General features: G+C 38.0%; 1 long non-coding RNA gene across 1 annotated transcript; it reads left to right on the plus strand.

Annotated features, from left to right (window-relative positions):
- The first annotated feature begins 5,840 nt into the window (after window positions 1-5,840).
- On the plus strand, window positions 5,841-23,556 carry LOC132617995 (uncharacterized). The gene is made up of 3 exons (XR_009573911.1): window positions 5,841-6,596; window positions 15,459-15,591; window positions 23,432-23,556. It is a non-coding gene; the product is annotated as an uncharacterized LOC132617995 (long non-coding RNA).
- The last annotated feature ends 1,486 nt before the right edge of the window (window positions 23,557-25,042 follow it).

The raw sequence follows: 25,042 nt of genomic DNA on the forward strand, positions 1-25,042 counted from the left end.
TTCGGATCAATTCAACTAAAAGATGAGGTAAATAATTTATTCACATAAGTTTAATAGTTGAATAAAGTAAAAGAAATTGAATTTTGATCTAAAGCTAAAAATCAAAATAAATCGAATAATAAAAAATCTATATTAAATAGAATGAGAATAGTAGGCTTAGGTATTTAAATGTTATATATTATATTACATTTAAAGGAGAGCAGTACACAAGGATTTTATTCTATCACAAGAAGTTATCTACTAATTAGATAACCCATTTTGTAGTTATTCAGCTATAATATATTCATATCAAAAGAATCTAAGTAAAGAACACAAGTAATAAACCCAAGATTAATAGCTACTTTTTTTTTTGGGTTTCCACTTGGTGTTCGATACTCTCATTGGAGTCCGACTATATCCGGATTCGCGTCGCGTATGGCCCCATTCGGGGAGAAGCACTCCCTACCAAGATTTTTTCATACCCAGGACTCAAACCCGTCACCTCTGGTTAAGAAAGTAGCAACCTCGTCTATTGCACCACATCCTTTGGTGGTCCAAGATTAATAGAGAATTGAAATAAACTAATTAGAATTCAACTAGAAAACCCAATACAAACGGGGGAAATAATCGAAAAAGACTCAAATATGCCATCGAACTATCGGAAATGGCTCATTTATGCCATCGAACTATTAGAAATGGCTCATTTATGCCACTCATCAATTGTTTGGCTCATTCACTACAAAAAAAATGGGTAATTTGCGGAGGTTGAAGGTTGCAATTCGCGGGGGTTTTAGCCTCCTCTAGTTATTAGAGGAGGCTAAAACCCCCGGTGAACTGCAACTTTCAACCTCCGCAAACTACCCATTTTTTTGTAGTGATTTATGCCATTGCCCGTTACCAAAATGACTTATCCATTTCATGTTTCATTAACTCTGATTTTACAATACCAGATATGATATGTGGCCTCCAACTAGATTATGATTGTGGGTGGGTAGGGTGTATGGGTCAATTTTTTTATTAATTTGGGATTCAAAATTTGGTTGGTTTAATTAAACGGACCTCTAATTGGAGGCCACGTATCATATCTGGTATTATAAAACCGACGTTAATGAAAAATGGCATGGATGAGTCATTTTGATAACAGTCGATGGCATAAATGGGTCAAACTATTGATGAGTGGCATAAATGAGCCATTTTCGATAGTTTGATGTCATAAATGGGCTAAACTATTGACGAGTAGCATAAATGATCCATTTTTGATAGTTCGATGGCATATTTGAGCCTTTTTCCAAGAATTAATGAAAAACTCATGAGAGGCCAGAAAGAGAATATGCACATTCATTTGAACTAGGTCTAAAAAAAGAGGGATTCTAGTCATAAGATATCTAAGGAAACCATCACTAGAATTAAGATCTTATTCAAAGAGAAAGATTTAAAATATCTTGAGTTTCTTTTTATTTCTACTAATATAGAAGCATGAGTGAAAGAAGTTGGATTTTGTCCGTTATAAGATATATAGCATGAGAAATATTCAGTTATTTATTTTTGAACTCTTCTCCGTTTGTCTCCGATTTTGTCTTTCGCTTTGACTCTTCTAATAAAGTAGAAATTTGGATCAGTTTTAAATTTCTCCGCTCAGTTTTCCCGCTTGCTGATTCTTCGGTTTATTTATTATGTTCAATTTCACTCAGAATACATAACTTCGTATTTCTCAATGTATTTGGGCATTTGATGGATTTTGTTATGTGATTTCATAAAGTTTTGATTATTACCAAGATATGAGTCAAAAAAGGATTGCAAGAAATTGATTTTTTATACCATTCTCTGGATGTGTAGTGGATTTTGATCTTTAGTGTTAGATTTAAAATGTGGGGTTGTGTTGTTTATGTAGCCATTGTTTTCTATAATTGGGTGAATTAAGTATGATATAACAGTACAAGAATATGCAGAAAGAAATTATAGGAGAGTTTAATTTATTTTAACTTTCTGTTGGCTTGTCGTTGATAGTAGCTGAAGCTATTTTATTACTCAATATGGTAAAGACAAGGCTATTGTGTTTTGCATACTAAGAACTCCATGTTTGAGCACCAAAAGATTCCGATAAAGTGGGTACAATATTTAGCCTTCCAATATCCAAGATAGCTACGGGTTGCTTCGACAATCAATAAAGTTGAGTTCTTGACATTTGAAATATATTACGGCTTTAATTAATGGTTAAATCCGTAATCTGTACTCAAAGTTGCTCCAATTTTCAATTCGATTATCTCTTTATGTTCCTTTTGATCCATTTTTCTGTCTTTTCAAAGTTTTCATAGAAGCTGCTTGCTCAGTAGTAACTAATAGATAGTATTTTCTACACATCTGAGTTTGAAAACATCAAACTCATATGTGGCAGTCAGGTCCTTAGCTTGGGGTTGGTTATTAGATTGTAAAAGATCCCAAGAGTTTAAGGTTCTACATAGTCTAGCCTGTGTAAACAGAATTGTTTTCCTGATTAAAAAGAACACATAAACAGCTTGGTCTTGCTGTATTCTTGCACCTCTTCACTTATAGCTTTTTTTATAATTTAAATGTAGTTGCCTATTATTATGACAGGTGCATTCAACCTGTGCTAAAATTACTGAAAAATTTAGTTATTTGTTAAATGATATTCAGATTTACAGTTTGTCCAAATTCTGATCATTTCTAAACTAAAGAGGGTATACGAAAAGGTGGCTTGGGGTGTGAGAGTGTGTGTGTGTGTGTTTGGGTTTTGGGTTACACTGTTTAGGTTTATTATGCGTGGTATCAAGTTCTTACAACTATAGCACCAAGATGTAGGACATTGTGTATGCTGAAACACAAGTAATGTGGTTAAGCAGAGAGAAATCAAATGTAATTTTCGTGAATTTTTACGCAAATTTATGCTCCACGTCGAAAGTACCGGGTTCATATTAACCTAATACCAAAACTTTGTATCCGTCTCTCTGATTAAGGCCTGGTTTTTAATCATACTAATGAAGTTGTCCGCGCTTCGCGCGATCGAAAAGGATAATAATAGTTTTAATAAAGGATCTATCTTGTAATTTTTATTAATATAAAATATGTAACAAAATGTTTTTATATATGCATATAAAATTAATGCGTAAATTTAATAAATCACTAATATATTATTTTCAATCACACATATGGTGCGATTTTCGTTCATCAAGGATCATATAAGTGTGTAAACGGTTCAATTTTTCAGATAGGCTAATCAGCAGCAAGCATGAAACACGGTTCTACTATTTTCTTTATCCTTTTTTTTCCTCTTTCCATTCTCCCTCTTTAATATATTCAGGAAAATAGAAAGAGAGGAGTTTGGTCCAACAGCTATTATCATTAGTAGTTAACAAAATAATTGTTAATATTCAATCAATATTGACATTAAATATGCATATGTATACAAGAAGTGATACATAAATGTATTGTTACATATAGTGATATGTTTTTTTCCTTCTTCATTTTACTTTGATTTATTTATTTTAATTCCTCTAAGGTACTAAAGTTTGTAGTTATTCACCTTCTGGAATCAAATGGCTATGTTCTTACAAATATCTTATAATCTCTCTTATAACTTTTTCTTGAAATAACCCTTATTTACTCTTCCAATTTTTATACTAAACTTTAAAAAATGTGTTTCTTTCTGTAAATACCTTCTAGTATGCATTCCATCACTTTCTTTAAGTTGAAAGCAGAATTCTCTTAGGAGACATACAATCCCACTCTCTCTCTCTCTCTCATTATTCTCTAGCCAAAGTCAAAACAACCTTCATTTTGTATGTGAATTTTTTTCAAAATCCTCTAAATTAAATTTTATTTTATTTTCTATCCAAAAATGTTTGTATAAAAGTTGATTTGTATGGTGATAACATGTACTTTCATGATACATTACACGGTATCAATAGTTTTTACAACTAATCGACTGAAAAAAATTCTCACGTGAATTCATTGCATACCAAATACTACCATGTGTTATTTACTCACATAAAAAGTATTAACATTGTGTGATTCATGAAATGAATTATAAAAAACTCTAAAAGAATTACATGCTTATTATTTGATTGGCTTCTAATGTGTTAGACATGTATCATATTTCACTCTGGCTTTAACAATCGATAGCTATGAAAAATATGTTGTTGACATGGTTTCCAGCACTGCTAAGATTTCTAGGATATCGGTTCTAACAAAACTCGTGACCATTAAAAATTACTGAAAAGAAAAGAGGGATAAAAATTAATATAGTCAAATTAATTAGAAGCTAACAAAAATGATATACATAAATGTAGAAACACACTTATTCATTCTGTTACAGAAAGAGAACGTGAGAATCCGTCGTAGGACAATAATAAAAGAGAAAGTTCCTCAAGGCTTTTTTATTTTCTTATGTTTTACATTGTATCTTCATCCATTTAATCACACGGAAGTCCTTTGATCTGATGAGATCAGTTTTAGACTATTTCATGAAATAACTGATTAATAACTTTCAACAAATAAGAATTGAAATATTATAAAAAAAAAATATGTATTGTTCTGATAAACTAAATGAGAAGAAGAAAAAAGAAAACTTTAGAAATAAAAGATTAAACAACTAAATAAATAAATAAATAAATAAATAAATAAATAAAATTAATCTATTTATTTATGCTGATCACACACACACAAAACCACACACATAAAATGAGAGGAGGAAATAACAGAAATATAAATAGGAATATTGTGAGACAAAAAGATGGTGAGAGGCAGCTAAAATTATAATACCTCAACAAACTTGCTTTCACTACCAGAAAACTCATACCTATGGAGATCAAAATAGAAAATTCCACTTCCAGATCCTAAAGCATAATGAAACCAAAAAGAAGAGAACAACATCATTTGAAAAATATAATTATCAATCAAAATAACACATGAATAAATTACCAAAAAAACATACACGGTAAGTAAAATTACACTCATGCACCAAATCAGAAAAATAGAAGAGAATAAATAATTAAAAAAATAATTATCAGGCAAAAATAACACATCAATGAATTTCCAAAAACTTAAAAATAAGGTAATAAGAATTACATCTAAAGTGATAAGTCAAGAAAGTCATTTAAGGGAATAGAAGCACAACAATAATAAAGTTGGTTGTTTCAGAAGAGAGCCGGAACCTAAAGATCAAAAATCAAGAAATGCGTCAGAAGAATAATGTTGTAATTGCTTTGTGATGGAATATAATTCTATGAATTTGTAGTCAAGGATCCGTATCTTACCAAACTCAAAATATTATTAACAGATGAAACTATGCTTGCAAACTGTTAAAAGGAATGACAAAGAACCGGATGGTAGAGCGAAGATCAAAAATGATTGTTTGAAGGAATTCTTTTGGTGCCATATTATCACATTAGGAATAGTAATTCAGTCTTCTCAAGTAGTTGGCCAGCAACTTTAGCATCACAATTCCATCGTCCATGGATATTTTTGTTATTTATAGATAGATTAAACCATAAAAATTTAGGTAAAAGAAAGTGGAGGAGACATGTTATTTAATTAGAGAATGCAAATAGATGGAGGTTTTTTACAACTCATGAAATGATAATGATGGTCTTAAAGGTTACTAAAGAGAGTGAAATGCATTAAACAGTATTCAATATTGAGTATTGCAAAAAGTGAGTTACGTATATTGAGAATTATTTTAACAATTGAGTTTTGAATTTTTTTTTTTTTTTAGTAGCATATAGGTGTAGAAAAATAGGAGAAAAGTCAAAAAATTGAGAAAAAAGATAAATGTCAATGGAGGTCATAGAGAGATGCCGCATAGAATTGTTTATGCCTAGCTTTATATTATATATAGATTAAAGCTTGGAATTAAGGTCTAGCATTACTCAACTTTAACGGTGTTCTAGCTCTTTATGCTTTCAGTCTAGGAGCAATACATCTGCAAAAAATAATACCATTAACATAATATGTTTGTGGTAAATTTTATTATTGATAAACTTTTTGCTAAAATGAATTGGAGAACGTAATAGTGATATAAGTTGAAGTTCAAACTTAATTGGAACTAAAATCCGTATCCACTAATCTGATACGTTTACTCTATTATTTTTTTAAGAGACCTTATCATTGTTTGTGTTCCCAACAACCTCATGCAAATACATACTAATAGTGTGCAGAGGTTTTCAAATCCCAAAAGTTGAACTTATATATTTTCTGGGGTTGACCATTTGGATAATACTCCACCACACTACCTGCTATCTAAAATACATCATTGTTACTTCTTGGAGAATAGAGCTTAGTAGACAAATATCTAATGCATAACAGTTGAATTGAGAAGAACTTTTTTTTTTTTTTTTTTTACTTATTATAGAAGAGCCAGTGGATCGACATGGCTGTTTTAGGGTATTAAAGTTCCAATTAAGGGCAATTGTGACTTTTAAGAACAATTTATATTACGTGGCATTGAACCTGCAATTGGGTTCGCCACGTTTCTCCATCACACTCGCTGATGTGGATGTTCATCTCTCTTCTTCTCAGAAAACACACCAAGAAAAATTGATTTCTCATTGTGTTCTTATCTTCTTATTTTAGGATAGTTTTCAGAAAATTCGCAATTTCAGGTCAGTTTTTCCTCTAATCTTCTTCAGTTTCTCCTCAAGTTTTCCAGTTTCAGGGCTCTGTGATTATTATTTTTCTCTTTCATCCTTAATTTGTTCCTTTAGTGATATTTTCTGCCGAAAGGAAAAGGGTTTCTTTTCATCGCATCAAGTGGTATTTCAGGATTTGCGATTTAATTCATGAAAGAGGAATAGATTCAAATTGATTGTGATGAATACCGAATACCTAGAAATTAATATATGATAAAGAACCAAAAAAGAGCTTAGCTTAAAGGGTTTAAAGTAATAAACTTACCTTGAGTAAGAAGCCTGTTCATGGCTTCATTAGGGTACTATATAATCTTTTTTGGTTTTAGTTTTCTTTGGTTTAAGCGAGAACCTCATTATTCAGATTTGAGAAAAAAGAGTAGCAACAACCATTTGTTGACAAGAACAAACCAATTTTATAGGAAACGAAGAATCTTGAATAGACAAAGAAGATTCATGCCAAGTTGTTCTGGCCTGCCCTCACATATGAGATCTTACAAAGACTAATGATCCAAGAAGATTGGAACTTTTCTTCTCTGCCTTTTGGAGACAGATTCCATGCAACATTTTAGAAGTTCTACAAATTTTTAGCTCCATGTATTTGCAGGTAAATTGAGTATTTGATATTGTAGGAAATCAATCCGTGATTTGTATTGATGTATGAAAGTCATTATATACAAAGTAGGTATCTCACTATCAGAATGATACTAGGCTAAATTATAGGACCTAATTACTATACATAAGGAAGAAAATATTTACAATATTTACGTAGACTATTACATAGTCTATCACACCCCCGCAGTCGAAGCGGGAGGTTGTCGTACGCTTAGATTGTCCCTGAAATCATCAAAGAGCACGCGCGGAAGACCTTTAGTGAAGATATCTGCAATCTGGTAACGGGACGGGACGTGAAGAACACAAACTTCTCCACGGGCAACTTTCTCACGTACGAAATGTATGTCCATCTCAATATGTTTAGTGCGTTGGTGCTGAACTGGATTACCTGATAGGTATATGGCAATAACATTATCACAATAAACCAATGTAGCTGTCCGGATGGGACAACGGAGCTCCAAAAAAAGGTTGCGAAGCCAACAGGACTCAGAGACGACATTAGTGATGCCACGGTATTCAGCCTCGGCACTCAACTTAGACATAGTAGGTTGCCGTTTGGATGACCATGAGAGGAGATTATCGCCAAGGAAGACACATTAACTGGATGTGGATCGGCGAGTGTCTGGACAACCACCCCAATCTGCATCTATATAAGAAACAAGAGAGGCAATGGAGGATTTGTACAGATGGAGACCAAACTCAATAGTACCTTGAATGTATCGGACTATGCGTTTAAGAGCATGTATATGTGCAACCTTTGGATCATGCATGTGAAGGCATACTTGTTGAACCGCATAGGATATGTCTGGTCCTGTGAATGTAAGGTACTGCAACACGCCGGCCAACTTACGATATTGGGTAGGATCATCGCAAGGAGGCCCGGCCGTGGCACCAAGTTTGGCTTTGGTGTAGACCGGTGTCTGACTTGGCTTACAGGCAGTCATGCCCGCACGCTCTATAATATCTGCTGCATAATTTTTCTGAGAGAGAAACATGTCGTGTGAAGTCCGGGTAACAGCGATACCCAGAAAATAGCTTAGAGGGCCCAGATCCTTCATAGAAAATTCGGCACTAAGCAGAGACATGATGGATTTTCTGAGAGCATCTGAGGAAGCTGTGAGAATAATATCATCAACATATAGCAGAATGTAAGCAATGTCAGAACCTCGACAATAAATAAAGAGAGAGTGATCAGATCGGCTATGTGAAAAACCAATAGTGGAGACATAGTCTGCAAAGCGTTGGAACCATGCACGGGGAGCTTACTTAAGTCCGTACAACGATTTTTTCAAAAGACAGACATGATGGGGATGCTTTGGATCCTTAAACCCAATAGGCTGATGCATATAAACAGTCTCATTAAGATTACTGTGTAGGAAAGCATTCTTGACGTCCAACTGATGAATGGGCCAAGAGTGTGCAAGTGCAATGCTCAAGACAGCGCGAATAGTAGCCGGTTTGACAACCGAACTGAAAGTCTCGTCGCAGTAAACTCCAACCTGTTGAGACCTGTCATCACAGACAAGACGGGCTTTGTGCCTCTCAAAAGAACCATCAGATTTCTTTTTATGACAAAAAATCCATATAGAACGAATAAGATTCACATCAGTGGGACGTGGAACCAACTCCCACGTCTTATTATTAATTAGAGCATTATATTCATCAACCATGGCAGCTTTTCAATTGTGGTCATTTAGAGCACTGACAGGATTTCGTAGGATAGGCGAGATGGAGGGAGTGCTAGAAGTATTTAAGTTGAACGGTTGTTTGGGCTTAAAAATCCCATGTTGGCTTCTAGTGACCATGCGGGTGGGCTGCTGGGCAGTCACGGGTGGGGCAGTGGGGGGGGGGAGTAGGGGCTGCGGGGCAGTGACCGTGGGGTTGGACCGCTGGGCAGTGGGGATGAGGGCTGCTGGGCTGTCACAGGTGGAGCAGTGGGGGAGGGAGGGGCTGCTCGGCAGTGGGGGGGAGGGGCTGGACCGAGGGAACGACGGGTGGAGTAGGCTGTGACAGAAAATGCAGGGTATATGGAGAAATCCCATGGTCCAAAAAATCATAAGAAGTTGGGGTTGGTGAGTGCAATTTGGAGAAGGGAAATTGAGTTTCCTCAAAGATGACATGCCTTGAGATGATGATTTTGTTGGTGGATAAATCATAACATTTATATCCTCTATGATTCAACGGATAGCCCAAAAATACACACAGGGTGGATCTTGCTTGTAACTTATGAATACTTGTAGATGAGAAAAGTGGATAGCATAGACACCCAAAAACCCGGAGATGAGAATAGGAGGGGGTTCGTTGATAGAGAACTTGCGTTGGTGATTTATACCCAAAGACTTTGGTGGGAAGTACATTAAGGAGGTATGTGGCCATTTGGAGAGCATGATGCCAAAAAGAGGGGGGGCATGGAAGAGTGGACAAGTAGAGTGCGCACTATGTTGTTAATGGATTTAATTTTTCTTTCCGCTTTGCCGTTTTGAGGAGAGGTATGGGGGCAAGAAAATCGGAAATTTAAACCATTTGAGGCGCAAAAAGATTGAAAATGCCCATTGGCGAACTCCCGCCCATTATCACATTGAATGTTTTTAATGTCTCTTTCGAATTGAGTCCGTATTAATGCCTTAAAAGATAGAAAAGTGGAATAGACTTGGGACTTGTTAGAGATTGGAAAAGTCCAAAGAAAATTACTATAATCATCAAGAAAGAAAACATAATAGCGGTGCCCATTAGAACTTAAAACAGGAGATGTCCATAAATCACTATGAATGATATCAAATGGCATAGTAGTAAATGACAATGAATCATAAAATGGCAATTTAACAAGTTTCCCCAAAGGACAAGAGGTACAAAAAGAAGTTCGGGCCCTATTACATTCACTTAAGGCATTACTACGAAGAGAACTAAGGATAGCATTTTCCGGATGGCCGAGTCGGGAATGCCACAAGCTAGGTGATGCGGCAATGAAGGTGGACGGTGGAGTGGTCCATTTTGTGGCAATGATAGGATACAATTTCCCGGTGCTCTCACATCTCATTAGGCGGCTCCCCGTCGGTAAATCTGTCACAGAAAACCCAAGAGGATCAAACTCAACAGAAACATTATTGTCCTTAGTGAATTTACGTACGGAAATAAGGTTTTTGATGAGTTTTGGAGCATGCAAGACATTTCGGAGACATAATTGAGGATTAGGTGGGGGTAGGGATGTATGACCATAGCCTCAAATTGGAATAGTGCTACCATTACCAATAATGATTCCAGAATTATTGCTCAAATTAAAATAAGACGTGAGAGTACCTGAGTTGGCAGTCATGTGGGAAGTCGCTCCGGTGTCCATGTACCAATTATCATCCGGTTGATGCATGGACAAAGTGTGCATGGATGCCTCCACGTCTGTCGGAGTGTACCCAGAATAGGTCGGACCATGCATGGAATAGGCCTGCTGAGGTCGTGGACCCGCACCGAGAATGCCGCTGCCGGGCCGCGGTGTGGTGAGACGCTGCTGCCACTGTCTCGTCGGATATAGGCAGGGGGGAATTGTCCACTGCTGGGGCGGCCAGGCAGGCCAGTAGTAGCCCCCTGCCGGTGGCTGTCCCGTTGGCCACTGGCCGTTGTTGGTCTGTCCGCCGCCGCCGCGGCCGGATTTCCCGCGGTTGTTATTGTTGTTGTTGTTCTCCTTTCCCTTGTTCCTGTTAGAATTCCTGCCATGATTATTATCACGATGGTTAGTTGAATTATTGTTGCCGCCAGGTGGCGGGTAGGGAGTATCATTATCAACAAGTAGAGCCGCGGGACTGGAATCGCGGGTACGTTCCTTGGCTGCTGCGTCTTCGAGCTTGAGTCTGGAGCACACTTAAGAGAAAGAGGGCAGCACATCCTTCTGCTGGATGGTGGTGACAAAGTGTGCATATGTCTCCGGTAATCCTGCAAGGAGGCGCAAGACCATACGTTGGTCGGACACCGGCGACCCCACGTTGGCAAGCTGATCCGCGAAAGACTTAAGCCTATTATAATAGGCCATAACCGAGCCGAAGTCGACCATTTTTGTGGTGGTGAATTCAGTTTCAAGGTACGCTGCCCTTGAGTGCTTGTTATCTTGGAAAAGTTGAGCAACTCGATTCCAAGCCTTCTCTGCAACATCATCCGCCACGAGAATAGAGGTAAGAATATCATGGGATACGGTGGCGTATATCCATTGAAGGACCACCGCATCTAGACGTTTCTAGAGCGGAAGGTTAGCCGCCTTTGTTGTATTGTACGCGGTGAGTTCAGTGGTGTCAGTTGGTGGTATGATGTGTTCAAGTACGGAGTGGACGCGGGTTAGAACTTTGAATAGTGTCGCCCATTCGTGATAATGGCCGGTGTCACGACCCAACCCCGTAGGCCGTGACTAGTGCCCGAGTTGGACACTCATATCACCTGTTAACTATAATCATTTACAGCTAGCATATCGAGAACTTAATTGTATAAAAAGGCAAGACGTTATTTTTAAGCCGTCACATATATGCATGTCATAGCCACCTGTCTCCTGAGGAGTTACAATTTCCAACAACAAACATATATACATCTACGCAAGCCGACAAGGCTGCCACTACACGCAACATCCCAAACATATATATATATATATATATACGCAAGCCGACAAGGCTGCCACTACGAATGGGTACGCCCCAAACATAAGTCATATCCATACGACGAAACAACAACTATATACAGACCCACACAAATGTCCACAGACCTCTAACAGTAATGACAGTGTCATATGACGGGACAGGGCCCCGCCGTACCCCGAACAAACACATATATATACAACAAAAGGGATTTATACTACAAGCTAGGCTCCGGAACAAAGGAGCAATCCCAAGTAGCTGAATAGATATCCTAGGCTGGCGGATCTCCGAAATGAACGTCTGTACTTGCGGGCATGAACGCAGCCCCCCGAAGAAAGGGGGTCAGTACGGAATATGTACTGAGCATGTAAAGCATGAAATATAGTACATAAAATCATACTGAGACAAGGAGTGTAGGATCTAATGCAACAAACAGAAATCCATAAAACTTACCTTTGAACATAATTCATATTTATGAATCTCATACCAATATCAATATAGAGTTTAGTAGTCAAAGTTGAATAATCATTCTGTACATAACATATATAACGTGTCCCGGCCCTCTAGTGAGGGGCTCGGTAATTAAAATCATAGCATTATAAACATGTACATATACGTGTCCCGGCCCTCTAGTGAGGGACTCGGTGAAATAATGATCATATGCCATCCTGGCCGCCATCCCCGTACCATCATGTCATCATATCATCATGCCATCATATATATATATATATAACGTGTCTCGGCCCTCTAGTGAGGGACTCGGTGAATAATATAGTAAATATGCGCACGAAAACGTGTCCTGGCCCGGGACTCAGTGAAGGATGTAACGGTAAGCACGAGCAGAATAATAAGCAACCACATACATACAAATCATCTTTGGAGACTCAATAGATAAGTAACTAATCAGCTTTTAAGTGTCAGGATAATAACCATATTCAGTTCTTTCTAAATCTTATTACAAACCATAGCAAGGAACGTTTCAGGATTCATATACTTGTATCAGTCTAACATGATATGGCTTTTGAAAGTCAAATATGACTCTAATTATGCAATTCTTTAAGAGTAGGAATTTCCATACATCATTTGTTAGTCAATCATATAGTAGGCTCGTGACAATAACATTAAGGAATGAATAGAATCATAAGTCATGCTTGGAACTAGAGAGTAGAGTTTACCCCAAGGCTCATATCATTTCTTACTTACGTCTAGGACATGCCAAAAGAAGGAAGGATTAGGCTTTACATACCTTTAGCGTTTAGTCGTATTATAACTCGTACTCGCTGCCCAATAGTACCTTATCCTATATCAAGATATCAAGAGTTACGATTTGTCCACGAGGGAATTCAATACGTATTTTAACGATAATAATCCCTTTCTAACATTTAGACGACGTTTCGTTCGTATTCAACCCAACTAGTACTCCAAGCTAATATTGCTAGTCATGCTTTCATGTACCAATCCGAGATTATTTAAACATGTTTCGAGGGAACTTCGTACAGCCCGTATATTATTCAAAACAGTCCCCTAGTCAAGGCCAAAACAGCACACACAACGTTACCATTTACAATTCGCAATTTTCCAACTTCAACCACAATAACAACAACACGTTTACAACATTACTTATACGATTATTGGAACTGTTTTAGCATCATATTAATTCTTACAACAGCCCACAACCCATTTCAATTTCAACTTGAATCATTAAACTTCACTTTCACTATAAGATCATAACAACAATCAACATTCAAAACGCACTAATCTACCCCTATCATTAAAACAGTCCACGGTTTGGACTGTTTTTCTACTTCAACATAAATCATTTCTTTTACACCTCAACTCACATATTCATAAGGCATACAATGCACTACAATATCCATAACAATAACAACTAAAGCATCACATAAAACAGTCCATTAACTCTCCTAACCTAGCTCCTACACGGCTTCAATGCCAAACATACAAACTTCCAAAATTTTCATTCCTTTCATACACACTACCACATTCAAACCATCTTCAATAAATGTACAAGAAATTTAAACATTACTTCACATAAACCCATCCCACGGCTCACTTAAAAATTCAACAACAATAATCCAATATCTTCATGCACAATTTTTTTCATACACTCAATTCACATTTATACATATTCACAATACATCCAAACTCATTCTAAATGTAAAAGGAGTGATTAATTCTTACCTTAGATACTTGGCTCCAATTTGTATCTTAAACTTTTATACTTATTCTTGCCTTCCTTTCCACCTTCATTTCTTTTCCTTTGCCTTAAAATTTTATCAAGTAATAAAAATCAGCTTCCTCCTTCCAAAGAAATCAAGCTGGCCGAACAGCTATGAGTACATTTTCTTTGTTTTTGAAGTTTGGTTTGCAACAATGACTTGAAGAATGTCATTTGCACTATACTCAATTCTATATATATGCTTGCTAATGTTGTTACACGTACTGCCTCTTTTGTTGACTCACCGTTGCACTATGTTTTGTTAATTTTCAGATTTTGATTCCCTTTTTTTTCGGGTGGGGCCCACACGGGTTTCTTAGACTTAATTAATGAAGTGATTGAATTTTAATCCCACTTAATAATCTAATCATGGTAAATTAATCCCAAATTTTCATTAATATTTCTATACCAAATAAAATTTATGGGCGACTTGTGCATTGAAACAAAATCGGGAGTTAAAAGTCTCTACCTCGCGCCTTAAAATAGTCTTGTCTTAACTTGTCGCGTTTAGCTTAAAATATCCCAATGTATAAAAATACGGGATATAACAGCCGGCTTCCATGTCTAGAGTGATTGGGATTAAAGATTTCACATTCGTGACGGTTAAAGAAGAATGGAAATTTTTGTTGTCAGCCATTGAAGAGAGAAGAGGGAGGAGAAAGGGGTGGCGGCTACGGCTAGGGTTAGGAGAGAGGGAGGTGGACGGCTAGGGTTTAGGATGCTAGGGTTTTTAGGAGAAACCTAGTCTGATACCATGTAGAAAATCAATCCGTGATTTGTATTGATGTATGAAAGTCATTATATACAAAGTAGGTATCTCACTATCAAAATGATACTAGGCTAAATTACAGGACCTAATTACTATACATAAGGAAGCGAATATTTACAATATTTACGTAGACTATTACATAGTCTATCATATATCTTACATGGTTTATAACCTTTTCCCTGTTGTGGGATTTATATGCCACATGATTTTCGTTGACTTAAATTTTCTATTTACTATGTACGCTGTGAAAATATCTCTTAGCCTGGCAAGAAAGAAAACTGCTAATTGCTAAAAAGTAACTTCTGAGTTTCTAATTTTGTCATCTAGAAACTTGGAAGTATAAAGCTTATGAATAATTATAATTATCCTTTTAATATAAGAATAAATAAGGAAGTCGGATAGATTCTAGGCCAAAGTCTAGGCTAAAGAGGGTAAGTTATGACCATGGAAGTTAACGTCTCCTTAGAAAACCCTTTGTTATTCTTATGTGGATTGGACAAAATAAGATTATCCTTCTATAATGTTGTTATTCTAAGGTAATAATGAATTGGATTATTATACTCTGTAAATTTTCATATTTAGGCTAAAAGGATTCGCTTTTGTATCAGGCTATCTCAGCCACTGTCAAGCAAGATGCGTGCACATCATTTCATGTCTTTGAGCTATGCTCACGATGACAATCCCTTGAAAGCTCTATCTACCACAGATGTACTTATCGGTTAAGAAGATGGTTAAATCCAGGTTCATTTTATCTTTTACTTGCATGAATGCATTTGTATAAATCCAATATGTCACGTGCAAATAAAAATGTAAACTTTTCATGATTTTCATTTAGCCATTTGCCACAAGTGTTGTACCAAAATTTTTAGTTCTGGTCATGGAAGGAAGGTTAACCAAAAAGTGCTTTCTTCAGATCACTACAATCTGAATAAAAAAAACTGATTGTAATTGTAGGAAATATTTTCCTTGCCTCCTTCATTACTTGAATTGGTTTATATACAAAAATATTCTAACCTAAAATAGGAGATTACACAATATACAAAATATGCTAACCTAAAATAGGAAATTACAAAATATTCTAATTAATATTTACATAATCTATCACACCCCCGCAGTCGAAACGGGAGGTTTACGAACGCTGAGACTGTCCCGAAAATCTTCAAATAAGACCTGTGGTAGTCCCTTGGTGAAATTATGGCAATCTGATAGCGGGATGGAACATGAGGGACACGAACTTGTCCGCGCGCAACCTTCTCACGAACAAAGTGAATGTCCATGTCAATGTGTTTGGTGCGCTGATGTTGCACCGGATTTCCCGAAAGACAAATGGCACTCACAGTGTCACAATATACCATAGTAGCCTTATGAATAGGACAATGTAATTCCAACAGAAGATTGCGAAGCCAGCAGGACTCAGAGACAACATTAGCAACCCCCCTATAATCCGCCTCAGCACTCGAACGAGAGAGGGTAGGTTGGCGTTTCGAAGACCACGATATCAAGTTATCCCCAAGGAAGACACAATAACTGGACGTTGACCGACGTGTGTCAGGGCAGCCCCCCCAATCCGCATCAGTGTAGGAAAGAAGGTCTGTAACTGAGGACGGATAAAGATGCAAACCATAGTCAACTGTACCCTGAATGTAACGGATGATACACTTAAGGGCATGCATATGAACCTGTCGCGGTGCATGCATGTGTAAGCATACATGTTGAACAGCATAAGAGATATCCGGCCTCGTGAAAGTAAGATACTGAAGGGCACCTGCGAGACTACGATAGTGAGTCGGGTCATCATAAGGAGCACCTAATGTACCGCTCACCTTCGGTTTAGTATCAACCGGAGTAGAAGTAGCCTTACAAGAAGACATCCCAGCTCGATCAATGATTTCTTCGGCATACTTGCGTTGCGAAAGAAACATGCCATCCTTATGTCGAGTGACATGAATGCCAAGGAAATAATTCAAAGGACCCAGATCCTTCATAGCAAATTACGAGGCAAGGAGAGCCATAATGAAGCATCGGAGAGAATCTGAGGAAGCAGTAAGAATAATATCATCAACATAAAGTAACATGTACGCCATATCGAACCCCTTTTTGTAGATGAACAAAGAATTGTCAGATCTGTTGTTTGAAAAACCAAGAGAAGAGACATAATTTGCAAAACGCTTGTACCATGCTCTCGGTGCCTGCTTAAGCCCATAGAAGGACTTACGGAGTAAACATACATAATCCGGATGAGTGGGATCTCTGAAACCCAGAGGTTGATGCATATACACTGTTTCCTTGAGCTCACCGTGTAAGAAAGCATTCTTGACATCTAGCTAATGAATAGGCCACTTCTTTGATAGTGAAAGACTGAGAACGGTACGGATCGTAGCCGGCTTGACCACTGGACTGAAGGTCTCACCACAATCAACGCCAACCTGTTGAGTCTTACCATCACCTACAAGACAGGCTTTATGCCTCTCAAAATCACCATTAAAACTTCATAAGTAATAGAAGTGGGAGAATGTAAATTGGAAAAGAGGAAGACATTCTCATCAAAAATCACGTGACGAGAAATAATGATTTTATAGGACGATAAATCATAACACGTATACCCTCTATGATTCGTAGGATACCCAAAAAGACACACGGTGTAGACCGAGCTTGCAATTTGTAGATAGTCGGAGAAAGAAAGAGGGGATAACATAAACACCCAAAAACCCAAAGATAAGAGTAAGATGGCTTTCTTTGGTATAGCACTTGAAGAGGAGAAATGTGACCTAATAATTTACTTGGTAAAATATTAAGAAGATATGTTGCCATTTGTAAGGCGTGATGCCAGAACGAAAGGGGAAGAGAAGCATGAGCAAGAAGAGTCCGAGTGATATTATTGATAGAACGGATTTTTCTTTCGGCTTTCCCATTTTGTGAAGACGTATGTGGACAAGAAAGACGAAATGACTTCCCATTAGACTCACAAAATTTCCCGAATTGACCATTATCATATTCCCTCCCATTATCACATTGGACATTTTTAATATGACGTTCAAATTGGGTATGAATGTGGGTTTTTAAAGCTAAGAATTTCGGATAAACATCGGATTTCTTAGCCAAAGGAAAATTCCATAAAAACTTCAACAAATCATCCATAAAAAGAACATAATATCGATGACCCAATGAACTTAACACGGTAGAGGTCCACAAATCACTATGAATAATATCAAATGGCATCAAAGTTTCAGAAATAGAAGAATCAAACGGCAACTTAATGTGTTTACCAAGAACGCAAGAACGACAAATACTAGAAAGACTAGATTTATTACATTCGATGCTTTTATTAACCCTAAGACAATCTAAGATAGAATTTCCTGGATGACCCAAGCGAGCATGCCAAAAAGGAGAGGACAACGCCGCAAAGTTTGATGGAGTGGTGGTTGGATATTTGATGGTGGTGACCGGATAAAGATCTCCCCGACTATCACACCGCATTAGTGGCATCCCCGTCTGAAAATCCTTCACATAAAACCCATATGGATCAAAATCAACAGACACAGAATTATCAGTAGTAAACTTTTGTACTGAGATTAAATTTTTAATGAGTTTAGGAGCATTTAAGACATTTCTTAAGGATAAAGGGGAGTTTGGGGAAGGCAAACTAGTATGATCACCTACGAATTGGAATCGAGTGACCATTTCCCACAACAATACCATTATTTTGATTGCTCAAATTAAAATAAGACGAGAGATTACCGTCCGATGATGTCATATGAGAAGTGGCCCCGGTGTCCATGTACCAATTTTGATCGGGCGGGTTCAAGGCCATTGTGTGCATTGCGGACTCAATGTCGGTAGGAACATACGACCCGGGAGAGGCCACTGCCGCCGTGTAGAGCTGCTGAGCTGGAGGAGGGCCCAAAATACCCTGCTGCCGTGGCGGGACTGGCGGCGAACGAGCCCATGAAGCTGTCGGGTACGGGCAGGGGGAGGAACAGCCCAGCGGGGCTGGGGGACCCACTGCCAGTGGCCAAACTAGCCGGCAGTCTGTTGACCGCCACTGCTTCGGGCAGAATTATCGCAGCGACCGGTAATTTTACCGCTGCCTGAGCCGCAGCCCGAGCCCCCCTTACAGCCAGTTCCTGAATTTTGGCCGCGGGAATTTTTTATTTCCCACGGCGTGAGCTTGTGTTGTCGGAGGGGAGTGGCGCGTCGTCGACTGATGCCACCATAGCCGAACCAGACCCGTGAGATACCATAGCCGCAAGTTCACGTTCTTCCAAAACAAGGTAAGACCGAGCCTCAGTGAATGGGGAGAGCGGCTTTGCATGACGAATTTGTGTCCCAAATCCTTTGTATGCTTCAGTGAGACCCGAGACCAGTTGAAGGACAAGGCGGCTATTCGTCACGGGAGCCCCGACGTTTTTCAGTTGATCGGCAAGGCTCTTGAGACGTTGACAATAGGCGGAGGCATTGGGAAAATCCTCCATACGAGTCGTCGTGAATTCTTGTTCGAGAGTCACCGCCCGAGAAGTTTGATGATCTTGGAAGATATCACGCAAGCGATCTGTTACGTCCCATATTTTATACATTGGGACAATCCGGATTAACTATGATAAGTTAGGGCCAAGACCATTCCGGGACTTGAAGTCGAGACTTTTGACCTTCGATTTTATTTTGAGACATAAGTTGTTCATGAAATTGTTGGCATGGAACACTTAGGAAAAGTTGGGACCAAAAATCATATATTTGGAAGTTGAAAATCATGCAAGTAGTCCCACACTTTGTGGCCAATTTTAATTGGTCCAACTCATGTGTGGGCCATGGACACATGGAGAATTTATGTGGAGGCTTAAAAGATGACTTCTAAGTCATCTCTTATCATTTCAACACTTAGAAAAAATCAAGAAGTTGAAGAACAACTCCAAGACCATTCGGCCAAGAACAAGAAAAACCAAATCCAATTTCATCCCTTCCAAAATTATTTCTTTGGTGCAAATCCACTAATTGAAGGTCTCTAAGTAACGTGGAAGTGTTGTTGGAGTGATCAAGCCATCCGTTTAGTAGATCGCAAACCCTAGGCAAAGTGTGGAGTTGAAGAAGAAAGGTAAGATTTGATCTTGTTTTATGTGTTATAAATGTTGTATGTATGTTGTAGTATGCTAAAATGGATGAAAATCATGAGATAGGGTATGTTGGAAGTGGGTCGTGTGCTTGGTGTGTTAGCCGTGTGAGGTGTGTGTATGTTGTGTGGTGTGGAGGTGATGAATTGATCTTATGTAGCATGTTTGATTGTTGTAGTGTGTAGGATGGCTAAGAATCACTAATATATGCATGTGTGGTGATAGCCGAATGCGGGTCATACTATATGCCAAAGAACGCATTAATGCCGCTTAATGTTTTAGTGGTTGTTGTGATGACTTTTATGTTGGAAATAAGAGTTTAATGTCGCAAGTTGATATGGTAAGTGTTGCGGACTGATTTGGAGAATTATGTGCAATTAATGCAACTTTTATATTTATAGAAGTTTTGGATAGAATATGGAATTGTCGTGATTGTTTGAATCCTTGAGTATTGCTTGAAATGTTATTGAATTATGATTGGGCAACTTTGAATTAGTAAATGAATATGAGAACGTTGATGTTGGGTTGGAAGTGTGAAGTAAGAATGGAAGAGTTACATTATGTGGAAAGAAAGGGAAAATTATGTTAGAATGCGTTTTGTTGTGATTTTGATGATTGTTGCTATTGTTGTGGTTGTTGTTGTTGATATTATGGCCGAGCTAAGTCTCGGGGATGTTGAATTTATAGGGGAAATGCTGCCGAAATTTCGGTAGACAATATGAATTTAAGATTTAAATTCTAGAAGCTTAAACTCATATTGGGCAACTATGACCAATTGTAGATTTTGGGCGAAGCGGGGATTGAGTTTGGACGCGCGTAAGGCGTAAGTGAGGTATGTGAAGCTATCCCTTTTCTTCTCTTGGCATGTCCTAGAAGTACTAGGTTTGAGTTTGAACCTCGGGGATCATTCTATTCATAGAAATCCGAGTTTACTTTTAGCACTATTCCATTCAGTGGGATTGAATTAGAAACTTATGCTTTGTTGAAAAGAAACGTTCAAACATTCGTAACTTTTGTAAACATGATCGAATCACCCCTAAGCTTTCATGGTTGATTCCATAAGGTCAAATGTCCGTAAAATTTGTACGCTGCCTCGACTTGGACCGAGGTGGGCCCTCTAGCCCCGAGTCTCCTTCGTTGCCCTAATTGACTTAACTTTGTTCGATATCGAAAAGAGACTTTTTCTTATGACTTTAGCTATTAAAGAATAATGTTTTGATTACTCCATGATATTCTGATTTACATTTTGAACTATGAATACGATTTCAGAAGTACTTTTGTGAGATAAACTCCGTATTGATCAGTTGTCCGGACTAGTTTGCCTAACGGGTTGTCATATGATTATGTCCAGTCTCATAAATGTTTTGATATGTAAATTGCATTAGTTTCCGCACTACTCTGCTCGTGCCCATTATTATGATATCGTTCGCCGGTTCCCGGGCCGGTTTTGTGATCGTGCGCACTATGATATATTCGGCAGTATGCTGTGTTACGGTTCCCGACACCTCGCCATAGGGCCGGGTTTCGTTTATGGAGTTATGCTGTGATATGGCTTATGATATGTTGTGATGATGTGTGACGGGGATATGGAGATTTGAAACCTTCTGGTGTTATGCTGTGTTATGGCGCCATCGACGGGCGGGCGACCATATTCTCTGTGCCCTATGCATGACTTATATTTTGAGAGTAAACATTTTGATATTTTGGGTTTGCACTTATGTTCTGTACTTCTATTTCGTTTATGCCTCAGATTTGTTTTCTGTATCTTCTGCTTTGCATACTCAGTACATATTTCGTACTGACCCCCTTTCTTCGGGGGGCTGCGTTTCATGCCCGCAGGTGCAGACGCACAGTTTGGTGATCCAGCCGTTTAGGATACCCTCTTCTGCTGTTTGGAGTGCTCCTCTTATTCCGGAGCCTACATTTTGGTATATATCTTCGTTCGTTGCATATGTATGTATTTGTTCAGGGGTACGGCGGGGCCCTGTCCCGCCATATGATTCGGTCTGTCTGTTTAGAGGTCTGTAGACGTATATGTGGGTTTTGTGCCTACTTCTGTACGGGTATGTTTGTATGATCCCACTTTCCATGGCAGCCTTGTCGGCGTGCGTTTGTATATGTTTTGGGCCGTTGCGCCATTTGATAGCCTTGTCGGCTTCTGATATATATGTACATATATGGTTGTGTTTGAAATTTGTCTGAGACAGTTTGATATGATTTGTGGCAGCGTGTGATATTTGTGCCCGTATAAGCTATTTGTATGCGATTCGGAATCGATGAGCATGTTCGGGTGCCCAGTTCGGGTACTAGTCACGGCCTACGGGGTTGGGTCGTGACACGATCCCAAGCGTTCATGGCAGTAGCGTCTGGTTCAATGATAGTGTTTAACAGATCATTCGAAATTGTCGAATAAATTCATTGAAGCACGGTGGCTTCAATGGTGGTCCATAATTCAACTTCCTCATCGGTTTTGGGAGCCGGATTCTCCTTACCTTTGGGTGGAGGAATGATGTGATGAAGGACCTTGTGAGAACGAGCATGAATTTTGAAAATCTAGGCCTATGTACTGTATTTTGAGTTTTCCATCTCATGAGTAACAGAGATATGATTCTTGATATTGGAGACCGCGAGGGCCGGGTGGAACGTGGGCTTAGCCGGGGTGGTAGGTGCGTCGGCCATGGGAAAAAAAGATGAGAAGGGGGCGACGGCTTAAGGGAGGAAAAAATAGGGATTAGGGCGTAGCGGAAGGAGGAAGAAGAAAGAAACCCTGCTCTGATACCATGTAGGAAATATTTTTCTTGCCTCCTTTCATTACTTGAATTTGTTTATATACAAAAATATTCTAACCTAAAATAAGAGATTACACAATATACAAAATATGCTAACCTAAAATAGGAGATTACAAAATATTCTAATTAATATTTACATAATCTATCAATAATAATCTCCTGCTTTTATTGTCTGTAGGTTTCTTTTTAAATGAGTTGCAATGATTCTCTTCCATGTGGGAAGAGAAAATTATATCACTGCGGTTGACATGGAACTTGCCCAACCTTGACACCTTATTATCCACGACATAATGTGCATGCAATGCATCTACACTGAATGTTAAGATGTTCCATTTTAACATGAGCAGCTCCTCTTATAAGATTCATTACGGTGGTACTGGCCAGAAATCTACAGCTGCTTCAATGAAACAAAATCTTCTCTGCGAAATCCCTGTTATATCTTCTTATTTAGGTCTTGGTAAGTTCCATCAATTCATGCGTTTCAAATTAGATACATTGCATTGGAAATTAGTCTTAGGTAGTGATAATGACCACATCAATACGCAGTTGGTACTAGTGATAACTGTAACGCAGTTGCTCATATCACTGTTAATTCAAAATATAAAAATGATGGATAATTTAGCTAAGAAAGACCCACGATTAAAGGATAAACTGAACTTACTCTAAGATGATGTACATTTTGTGTAGGTTTAATTTCGAAGGTGTTGCAGCTCCTGTTCAACTGACCATCTTTTAATGCGAGACAATCATTGTTTATGATAATATTTCACAGAACTCAGTCTGAGGATCTACCTGTTTATTCCTTGTGGCCTGGGAGGCTTGGTTCTGCTGAGCCTATGGGTATGGCATTTTGTCCGACGCTACCGCTAAACTGGATTGGTAACAGAGAAATTTTGAAACCACACCTAGAAACAAAAGCTAAAGTCTGGGTTGAAATTGAAAATGATTTGGAATGGTAGAAGACAAATCTGCTTCAGGCTTTGCAGATTCATTCATTTACTTGCAGCATTACTAGAATGATTGTACGTAATATGTTAGTGTTTTTTCTTTCATAACTATATAATTGGGACTTCCGGTTATAATGCTTACATATAAGTTAATTGACATGAGTTGCCAGAACCTGCTAATGAAACTTGTTGCTTGGATTTGTACCAAACTTTTCATTTTAAATACCTGTGTTAGCACGGGCATATCACATCTAGTATATTAAATAGATGATCCCATCCGCAAGGATCAAAAGAAAAAAGAAGGGGATTGAAGGGGGAGTTGGGAAAGTTATTCTGTCGAGCAGTACTATACAATTTATGTGGTATAACATAATTCGTGCCGACCAAAGAAAAAGTTCAGTTTTCAAAGATAAAAATGTTACAAAACTTATGCCGAGCGAAGCAGGTCTGATTATTTTCATTAAATTGAGCAGCAATGGAAAAAAATAAAGATCACAGTTATGAGAGACAAAAATTAAAAAATCAGTGCATTTGAAGGGCAATTCGTGAAAAAACTTCTATAAAGAGAACATGGAGATATGCTATTTATTAATAATGCAACGCCTTAGCAGAAAAATAACTTGTTTTATAACCTGGGACATTTCAATGTGGAGAAACTCTGCAAGGTGGCAAACATTTGAACTTAGATATATATATAACAACAACAACAACAATATGCCCAGTGTATTCTCACAATGTGGGGTCTGGAGAAGGTAGAATATACATAGACCTTACTCCTTTCATGTAATGATATAGCAGCTCTTACTTTTTTATATTGGAGAATGTGTAATTTTCTTTAAGAGGGGAAAAGTAAAAGAATTTTTTTTAAAAAAATCATATTGGAGAATGTGGAATTTACTTTAAGAGGGAAAGAGTAAAAGAAGAATTAAAAAAGAATTATATTGGAGAATATGGAATTTGCTTTTAGAAGGAAAAAAAGTAATAGAAGAATTTAAAAAATTATGTTGAAGAATGTGGAATTTGCTTTTAGAGGGAAAAGGTAAAAGAAAAAAAGTAAAAGGCTCAAATATGCCATCAAACTATTAGAAATGGCTCATTTATGCCACTCATCAATAGTTTGGCTCATTTATGCTATCGAACTATCAGAAATGGCTCATTCATGCCACTCATCAATAGTTTGGCTCATTTATGCCATCATCCGTTACCAAAATGACTCATCCATGTTATTTTTCATTAACGCCGATTTTATAATATCAGATATGACACGTCTACATCGTTTAATTAAACCAGCCCAATTTTAAATCCTAAATTAATAAAAAATCTGACCCATACACCCTACCCACCCACAAGC

The sequence above is a fragment of the Lycium barbarum genome, chromosome 11 (assembly GCF_019175385.1).
Source record: "Lycium barbarum isolate Lr01 chromosome 11, ASM1917538v2, whole genome shotgun sequence".
NCBI classification, from domain to species: Eukaryota; Viridiplantae; Streptophyta; class Magnoliopsida; order Solanales; family Solanaceae; genus Lycium; species Lycium barbarum.